This window comes from Anastrepha ludens, chromosome 2, assembly GCF_028408465.1.
Source record: "Anastrepha ludens isolate Willacy chromosome 2, idAnaLude1.1, whole genome shotgun sequence".
NCBI classification, from domain to species: Eukaryota; Metazoa; Arthropoda; class Insecta; order Diptera; family Tephritidae; genus Anastrepha; species Anastrepha ludens.
The window spans coordinates 180,248,047-180,258,011 of record NC_071498.1 but is presented as its reverse complement, the minus strand read 5'-3'; the positions used below and the strand labels follow the sequence as shown (position 1 = coordinate 180,258,011).

General features: G+C 36.2%; 1 non-coding gene across 1 annotated transcript; it reads right to left on the bottom strand.

Moving 5' to 3' along the window:
- Positions 1 to 435: 435 nt before the first annotated feature.
- Trnaf-gaa (transfer RNA phenylalanine (anticodon GAA)) lies at positions 436 to 508 on the bottom strand. Its single transcript has one exon. It is a non-coding gene; the product is annotated as a tRNA-Phe (tRNA).
- Positions 509 to 9,965: the final 9,457 nt, after the last annotated feature.

Sequence of the window (9,965 nt, the reverse complement as noted above, 5' to 3'; positions counted from 1 at the left end):
TTTAATACTATTCGTTAACATTCATTTTTCTAACTGTGAGTATTTGATTAAGTATTTTAATTTTAAATAAAATTTTGCAACTTTTTATAATTCAAGGAGGCGCGAAATTAAACACCTCATGGAAGTTTTATAATTTTTGAAAATGACAAAATCATATTTGATACTTGTGAACTAAACAGCTGCAGTAGATATACAAACATGCATGTAATGGAACGCATAAATATTAAAATATAGATTTCCATCACTTTAAAACATTTTTTTTAATTAGGAAACAAAGTTGGATAATTAGTTTTTACTGGAATAATGAAGTATATATTAAACACCACTCATTGCATATCACCAGTTCTAATCTTGGGATATATTGTAATATAAAAAAACACCGAATCGTAAAAACATCTACGAAAACCAAAATAAAAAAATAAAAAAAATTAGAATTGCCGAAACCAGGGATCGAACCAGGGACCTTTAGATCTTCAGTCTAACGCTCTCCCAACTGAGCTATTTCGGCGCTTATATTTATATCTCCCCAATACATAGCACACAACACAATTACGCTAATTTATATACTTGTGCGGTTATACTTGTGCGTGTGTGTGTACAAAATAAAACTTTTCGTTGGCTTTAGTTGATTGAATAGGTTCTTTCCGCATACAGAGTTTTTGTTTGTGTGCTAGATATTTATAAATAAAGGGCACAGCGATAACATAAAAAACAATTTTGTTGTTGCTACGAGTCGAAGAAAACAGCTGTAGAGCGGGGGAAAGTTGTTATTGCTTTTATTTATACATCAATTCGTACGAATGTATGTTTATATATAAAATTGAAGTCAATTAAATTTAATTTTGTCAGCAACTCAGCTGTGCGGTAAAATGCATATAAATATTTTATTAACAGATTTATTGAAAAATGTTCTACAAGAAAAAATACAAAACTCATAAAATATGAGGCAAGGACTGGTTTGAAATATATAAATTTAGATTTAAAACCGATAATTTTCTAAGAGAAGATTTTTTCATTATGGAAGTAGTCACGCCGAAGTGCAGCACGCATTTCTGGTACGTTCAAGTGCACCCGATTTCGGATTTTCTTCTTCAATCCTCTTCTTCATACATAATTTTAATCAGTCCTATCATGCAATTCAGACTCTTCTTCGTAAAGAGTAAGAAATTGTGATCATACAATTCAAATAGCTCCGAACGTACATGCGAAATTCGTAGAGTACCAGTAGCATTCACCGAATACACTCGTAACGTCAAATCTTAGAGTTTCGAACAATTTTTCTACGACGACGTTAGACTAACGGACAAAAATTGGAACGAGAAATAAAAAGAGAATCTAAAAGGAATCAAATAAAAAAGCTGTAAAATGTAAGTACTTTATTAACTAAACTATAAATAAAAAGAAATGTTTGAAGTATACGTACTTTTATGTGACTTCCACAGGTGTAAAGTTGTAACAACACGGCAGCAGTATGCCACTTTGTTGGAGCTAATAAAGGAGAAATCAATCACAGAGGAATTTTTCTTTAGTGGGGAAAATAATTTTTATGTGCATCCCATCCAGACACAAGTTTATGACAGGAAATACATACATATATACTTTTGATAGAATTCCATCTTGCTTTGCCGTTTTTCATTGACACTCATGTCGAGATTTATCCACTGAGGACACAATCGTGTTTGTGGTGACGCCAATATGTCTTTGAGTACATAGCTAAATGTCGACTGGCCCATTGACACGTCGAAATCTTTGCCAACTCCGTGCAGATAGTCTCCCTCCGCAAGAAACCGTAAAACAGAGGATAATCGGAGAACTGAAGTTTTGAACAAGGACTTCGCTGAGCTGAGCTGTCTTCAACAAAACTCAAAACGTATGTAAATGCAGCTTTATTTAACCGGTAAATTTTGATAAACCTGTTTTAAACCGTATTTAAGTAAACTTTTTCTTCAACAAAAAGGCAAGCACTTACATTGGTTCGTCCATATCGAGAGGGTTGCTTGCATCTCTCAATATTTTTCACTCTATTCTGAGACTCCGTTTGCATCTCTCACTTTCCGTCTCCATTAACATAACTGCAAATGTCAACGAATACATTCTAATTTGAAAATTCAGCTAACTTGTCAAACAACTTAAAGATTATTTGCTAAATTGTTGTGTTGTCGAAATATCAAAATTTGCCATTTGAGTTCGGCAGCACTTTTTTCGTGCTCACATGGAACCCTAGATTACAATTTTTTCGTACTCATAGTAGACATTCGTATTCAAAGGTTTTCTACGACAAATTTTATGATAGGGCTGAATACTTCGAGCGCCGCTTGTTGGACTAACACACGCCAACCAGGCGATTGCTTCGGATATCATTTACTTTGGAAGAGCTTCTCCACTAAGATCTTTTTTAATTCCCTGCATGACAAGTAAATTTACTCAGTGGACATTTTCGTTCATGAACCAGGTATTTGATGAAAGAAACCATACTATTTCGAGAGTCACTCGAATGCTACCAGTTGCAAAACGAATGTTTTTGTAGTTGCTATGCTTTTAGATATCAATATTTGATATTTTTATTTGAAGTTGATTTTTTAAGTGTGAATAAATACAAATTTAAAACTGTGATTAAAAAAAATAAGATTAAAAACATTACATATTGAAAACCACAATTTTATTATGTAGTTTTTTTTTCATTTTAAGTACCATTCCATAATTAAGCAATAGGAAAATATGCACCTGTTGCAATTTTTTTGTATCGGCTGCTTTTTAAGAGCTTGTGAACTTAAAATGATAATATCAAACAATACGAAACATTGTTGCTCTGATTTTTTGTATTATAAACTGAGTTTTCCAATAAGAGGTGTTATTCCCGTAAAACATCAATGGTTTTGTTGCATGTGGGGCACGTAGCGCCGTCTTGTTGAAAATAAATGTTGTCCAGATCAATACCATCCACTCCCGGCCATAAAAAATTGTTAATAATCTCTCGATAGCGCAATCCACTCACCGTAACTGTTGCTCCTGCTTCATTTTTGCAAAAGTAAGGCTCAATGACTCCGCCGGACCCTAAACCGCATCAAACAGTCACACGTTGAGGAAAGAGGGGTTTTTCAACAATAACTCTTGGATTTTCTAAGCCCCAGATCCAACAATTTTGCTTGCTGACGAAGCTACCGAGGTGGAAATAGGCCTCATCACTCAAGATGATTTTTCGTTGGAATTCCAGATAATTTTCATGCATTTCAACGACCCAATCAGCAAAGGCACGACGCTTTTCTTGTGTTAACTGAACTTTATAAGCCTTAAGACCCAAATCTTTATGCAAAATATGGTGTAATGACGTTTGTGGAATGCCTAATTCCTAAGAACGATGAGGAATGGACAAACCTGGGTTTTCTTCAACACTTTCGGCTACAACAACAATATTTTCGGCTGTTCTGGAGCGACGTGCACGGGTTTTATTCTTCACATCACTAACTTGTCCCAACAGCTCGAGTTTTTTGACCAATTTCTGTATTGCGGTCCGACAAGGTGCTTCACGATGACCCAAAAATGTTCGAGTTTTACGAAGCGTCTCTGCCAATCCATTCAGCATTTTTATAGTGAATTTTTTATAATTTCAATGTGTTGTTTAAGCATGTTTAACGCGAATGGAACGAATTCTTATTAATGCCGTAGTTTCTACTTGTCAAATATCAAAAAATCACAGCTTCTAAAGTGAGATCTACCGAAACAGCGGACTATTCAAAATAACACCTGTTATTGGAAAACCCTTTTCATGGTATTTTTTTTTTAATATGATATCCGTATTTTTTAATATATATGTATGTCCACCGTGACTACGAGTTCGATCAGTCCAATTTTTGACCACTTTTTCCAATGGTGGCTTGAATATTGCATAAAATCTATTGTGAAGCGCGCTGTAGGGCAAGTTGCGGCGTATTGTTGGAACCAAATGACGCCGATGTTTAGCTGATTAATTTTGGGAAACAAAAATTTAGTCAGCAGGACTCGATTCACCGTAATGGCAGCTCTTTCCTCTCTTCGAAGAAATATGGACCGATGATGCCGATGCTCTAAAACCTTCGCGAGCAGATTTTTTTCCCCACTATTTGGAAGCGATTAAACAATTAGCGATGACTTGCCAAGCCTTAGTGAATAGAAATGCCAACACAGTTTTCAATTATCAACTGTCAAAGCATAGTTATCGATATCGATAGTTCTCATGCAGCTAAAACAACAATGGAAAAAAGGATCTGGCTCGTGTATTTTTATGGGAACGCCCATAAAAGCTTTGTTGTTGCTTCTTTTTTCAATATTTTCACTACTCAAAAGTTGTTCATGTGCATTTGCTTTGGGATGATATAGGTTAAGTCAAACATTAAATTCAAAGATAAACAAAATGTCTTATCATATTTTATTTAATAAAATAATATTTGTTCAAAATTTTATTTAATAATTTTTGGTTATGGTACTTTTTAATCTCGTTCGAAATTGGCAATTTTGTGATATTACGTTTATTATTAAATAAAATAGAAAAATAATTTTCCAAATGAAGATAATAGTTATGAACAAAACCAAAAATTAGAACAATTGTATCACAAAACCTTCAATTCTTAGGTGAATTTGATGCACTTTTGAACAATTAATTGTCCAACCCGATTTAACCAGTTTTCAAATTTCTTCGCTTCTTATTTATCGCTATTTAAATATATAATAATTCCAAGTTAGCAATCATAAATTTTGAAATAAAATAATAAATTAATAAATGCATAAATAGATCAGAGAAAAGAGAATTTCGGAACTGCCAGCGTATTTGGACGAGCTTCTCCCCCAATTTGTGATATTCGTCTTAATATTTTCTACAAATCCGGTAACCTACTGTTTCAGGATGCCTTTAGAGTGTGAGTAGCTTTTTGGTGAGAGAAATTCACCCGCAGCTTTGTCATTGCCTTCCGAGGTGCGACCGTTTTTACAAATTTCATGAAGCCAAGTGTATGGTACAGTGTTCCGAAATGGCGAAAATTGGAATAGTAGATCAAGCAAATATTTGCGGTTTACAGAATCAATACCGAATCGAATGCAAAAACAAAGCGATGACATCACCGATTCCTTTCTGATACTTTGGACGTTGAAGATATGGCATGCTATGGTAAGCCAAGACGTCCTATGCAAATATAAAATTGTTCAGATCAAAGGTTTTATCACGAATGCAGAAAATGAAGATGTATAAAACTTTGATACGTCCGGTTCTTACTTATGGTGCTGAAATCTGGACACTGAAAGCTAATGATATAAACCAGCTCTTGCGATTTTAAAGATCCATAATGAGAAAAATCTAGGGTCCTATTCAGCTTGAAAATGGCACGCATCGCATCCGTTATAACAACGAAATTGAAAACCTTATTGGTGGTGAAAATGTAATACGTTTGATTAAAGCGCAGCAGATTAGATAGATTGGCCACATCATAAGAATCCCAACTAAAGAATCCAAAAACAGGGTGTTTACTTTGCGTCCAATTGGAGGAAGAAAGAGAGGCCGACCGATGCTTGATGACGGAGAAGCAGACTTAAAAGCGATAAACGTTCGTAATTAGAGAAATGAGGCAAGAGCGAGACTGAATTGGAGGAGGATTGTTGATGAAGCTATGGTCCATCACAGACTGTGAGGCTAAGAGAGAGAGGGAGACCGATCGGAGAAACTTTCAATAAAATTATGGAAATCGTAGGGTCAGGCCAATAAGTATGCACTAATTTCAGTGCCCCAGAATTGAAGTTTGGTCAGAATTATAACTATGATAATTTTACCATTGAGATAAGTTGAAAAAATGTTGAAATCTTTTTGCTTTACCTAATACAAGGTGGCACAAAATTAATCACCTTGTCGGAAGATTTCAAATTTTTGCAAATGCGACACGACACGTACGTCAATCACAGTTGACGCTTATGAACTAGACAGACAAGCAATGGAGCGCATAAAGGTCAAAATAAATATTTTTATCTCCTAAAATCATTAATTATTCTTTTAGTAAAAGTTATTCAAAAACAATATTGGATGATTAATTTTGCGCCACCTGCAGAGCAAAGCAAAACAGAGAAAATGTGTGTTATTAAATATTACCAAAATTGGATCGGTATACAGTTATTTTTCGCACATAATTTCAAAAATGCCTCAGTATATCAGTGACATTTTATGGGATTCCCAATAAGGTCACCGCTAATTTTTCTCACATTTCCTGATGGTTGTTAAAGTGCTTGTTTGCTGATAAGGAAAGATTGCTGGTATAGTAAGGTATGTATGTATGTGTGTGTATGTATGCATGTAAGCTTTTTAATTTGCAATAAAAAGATGAGACATTTAATAATCGCAATAAGTTCAAGCGCGCCCATTACAAACCATATGCTTGAGAACTCAACCAACAGTGAGTTCCCCTCCAGGCACAGACACTTGCACACAATACACAAATACATAATATTGGCAAAAGAAAAGGCTATGGCGAAGGCAGCAGCAACAACAATAGCAGCTAAATTTCAGCTATAACCACAATTACAAAAGTTACATGTCTCGCTACAGCACTGTAAGCAACAACAGAAATAACATACAACCTGAACGATAACAACTCAAATAATCACTAACAACAACAAAAGCAAAATCAGCGAGAGCAAAAAAAAAAACAAAAAACCAGCAAGCAACTGAAACAAATAGGAGGAACAGCAGAAAGCAAAAGAATATCACCAACAAAAGAGCAACACCCAAACCTGATGTGAAACGAAGTGGTTGGATGCGAATACCTACAACTCCTCATCGGATGTACAACCGTGGATCCCAACCCATTTGTGGCGGTTGCTGTCCAGCGTTGTTGTAAAATAATCGCAGCCAATGTGTACATGGCGTTGAGTTACAACAACGTATTTGTTATTGTTGTTGCTGCTGCTGCTGCCACTGCTGCCGATGGTGCTGTCGGTGCTATCTATCTGAGGTGCTGGTGCTACCAGCGTCTTATTCATACAAACATTTATTACACGTACATAAATACATATATACGTATGTATGTATGTATGTATGTATGTATGTGTAAATGTATGTATGTACACATGTATGCTTACATGTGTGCATTGTGGTCTTGCAAACAGTCTCAAACACATTTCAACACATAAAACTCTAGTTATTGCTATTACTATTGGTCTTCTGTTAATATCGCTTTTTTTACTATTTCTAACATCGGTGTTGCTGCTGCTGCTACGGCTGTTGCTGCTGCCCCGAGCTTGGCGGTCATTGCCCCAACGTGACGTCACCGGTTCAATGGCAAAATGTGACCCAGATTGTCTGTGGCTGCACAACTGCCGCCTGGCGACGATCACAGCTCAGCTCAATACAACTGAAGTGGAGTGATTGGGCCTAGGCCTAGCCCGCCCGTCAACAACACACACACACAAGCACATACGGACAAACATAACCCCGCTAATATTTACATGGGCGCAATGAGCAGCGAGGCAGAGCCTGATCTTCCGCAGAGTAGAGCGCCATTTATGGGTGCATCTCTTCAATTTGTAATTTATGAAATCTTTCAGTGTGTTGGAGCATTTCCGCGTCAACAAATTTTACTTTTAGAACTTGTTGCAACACACCAAAGAGAGTGCACCGACAGCTGCTTCACCACCACAAAAACATTGGGTACACGTTGTGGTAGTATGTGGAATCCGTACAACCCGTTCGTTTTGCGTCTATTTCGCATGGAGAAAGTGGGCACAATGAGCGTTTGCTCATTGATGTTCGTGTTGCTTGGGCGAGAGAGTGAGCGGTCGTTTGTTGTGATCGTTGGTCGTATGGTTCGTCGAAATGTTTGGTTCGAAGCCTTTGTATTGTACAAATCATATACAAACCGCAGCAGTGGATGTTGTACCGCACACTAGCACATAGCAACTGAGGTGACAGCAATGTCCGATCAGCGACGATAACAAAACGTTTTTATGACTACAAATACTAGTAATAATTAAGAGCTTTTATTGCCTTTGACTGCGACGAGTGTCAGTTTTCAAGTTTTCACCTCTTCCATTTTTCAGCTTCGAATGATTTGTTTACAAACAGTTTTTACTCACTACCACTGACACTAACACACATACATACATTCATAGGTGCATGATGAGACTTTGCTCTCTGCGTGAGAGCGCTGTAATTTGTGAACATTTAATGCGACAGTTATGGAAATGTAATGAATCGTTTATTACAGATTTAGAAAGCAGAAATCGCAACACTCACGGGATTGCTTACAACTTGAATTCGATTTAAGCAGTAAGGGCTGGTTTTCACAACTTGATTGAACATTCTTGCGCACATGCGAATACAGTGGTGGATAGAAGAAGGGCAACCATAAAAAGTAGGCAGATTTGTTTGCTTGTTTAGTGTTGGAAAAATATGAATGCATGAACGTTTAAATGAAAATATAAATACTTATATTAGTGGTACATTTAGGGTTGCAGTTAAATACACTAAGTGTCATAAGTCTACGCTACTTTGTGGGTGTATATATGTATGTACATATGTATATATTTAATTGGCGCTTACACCCTTTTTGAGTGTTTGGCCGAGCTTCTCCTCCTATTGTGGTGTGCATCTTAATGTTGTTTCACAAATGGAGGGAGCTATAGTTTTAAGCCGACTCCGAACGGCTGAAATACACTCGAAGATTTGCCATTGACTCCCGAAGGTCGACCGCTATTAAAAAAATTAAAATTTTCAAAAAACTCTAAAAAATATGAACGTTTTTAGTAGTTTTTAGGGTACCCAGGACATTTCAACAATTCTCTAAATCTATTTTACACCGTGTTTTCCAAAATGGTTTTCTCTTCGACAATAATCTTCTTCCACTCATCCCTTATAAAGTCCTTCAAGGCCTCTTGGCTAGTAATTTGGGGTTTCCTTATATTTCTTTCCAGAAGTGCCCTTAAGTGCTCAATGTGGGTTAAATCTGATGATTGTGGAGGTGCAAGTAATATTGAGAAGCCAGAACTTCACTTTATGAGCCGTAAATATCTTTACAAAATGAACCGAGATCGTTGAAATGAGTATTAATTTGATAACCCCAGCAACCCAACGTCTTGGTTTAAATTTTCTTCCAAAATGTCCCAGTAAGTAAACTTATCCTTTATTGAATCAATAAACTGCAGTTTTCCCACGCCACCAGCTGTCTTACACCACATACCATCACCAGTTTTCACTGCTGGTAATAAATTTTCTTTTCTCAGCGCTATACCAGATTCCCTCCACATTTTTTCTTCCCCTAACACCAAAAATGCGAAACTTGCTTCCATCTGATAAAAAAAAATCGTTTTCGAAATTTTCAAGACTGGTCTATAAGCTCATTTTCGAGAGCAATGCGTTTTTGCCTATTTATTAAGGATATAATTGGCCTCTTCCTAGCAACTCTTCCACGATAACCTTGTGACTCTTCTGGTAGTTGAAGCACTAATCAATTTTTGAAACTTATTCCTTATGCTTCTCTTTTGAAGACGTTATGTCTACAACTTTTTCCACAAGCTCTGTAATACTGCGCTTTCCGCTTTCTGTTAATTTACAAGGAGTCCCTATTCTTGGCCTTGAAGTTGTAACTGCGTTATTTTCTATGTTTTATCTTGTTCTTCCTATTTCTTGATAGTTTTGGCCTTCTTTCCATAATTTTATTTTAAGTTTTTTTGTCGCCAATGTCAACTTTTTTAGTATAGGTATATTACTTCCATTGTAAAGCTCCGAACATAATTCTATTGAAAACAGATGAACTAAAACTTTTTAAATATAAAAAAATAATATCATAATTTTCCTTTGCTTTAATTGCTTGAGTCGAAATTGATCGTTCCTGCGGCGACATCCTTTATCTTCCTGATTGAAAAAATCCATTAACAGCAAAATCGGTATATTCATCATCATCATCATTCTTGGTGTGACGGTACGGGTCGAACCTTGGGATGCCTCAATAACT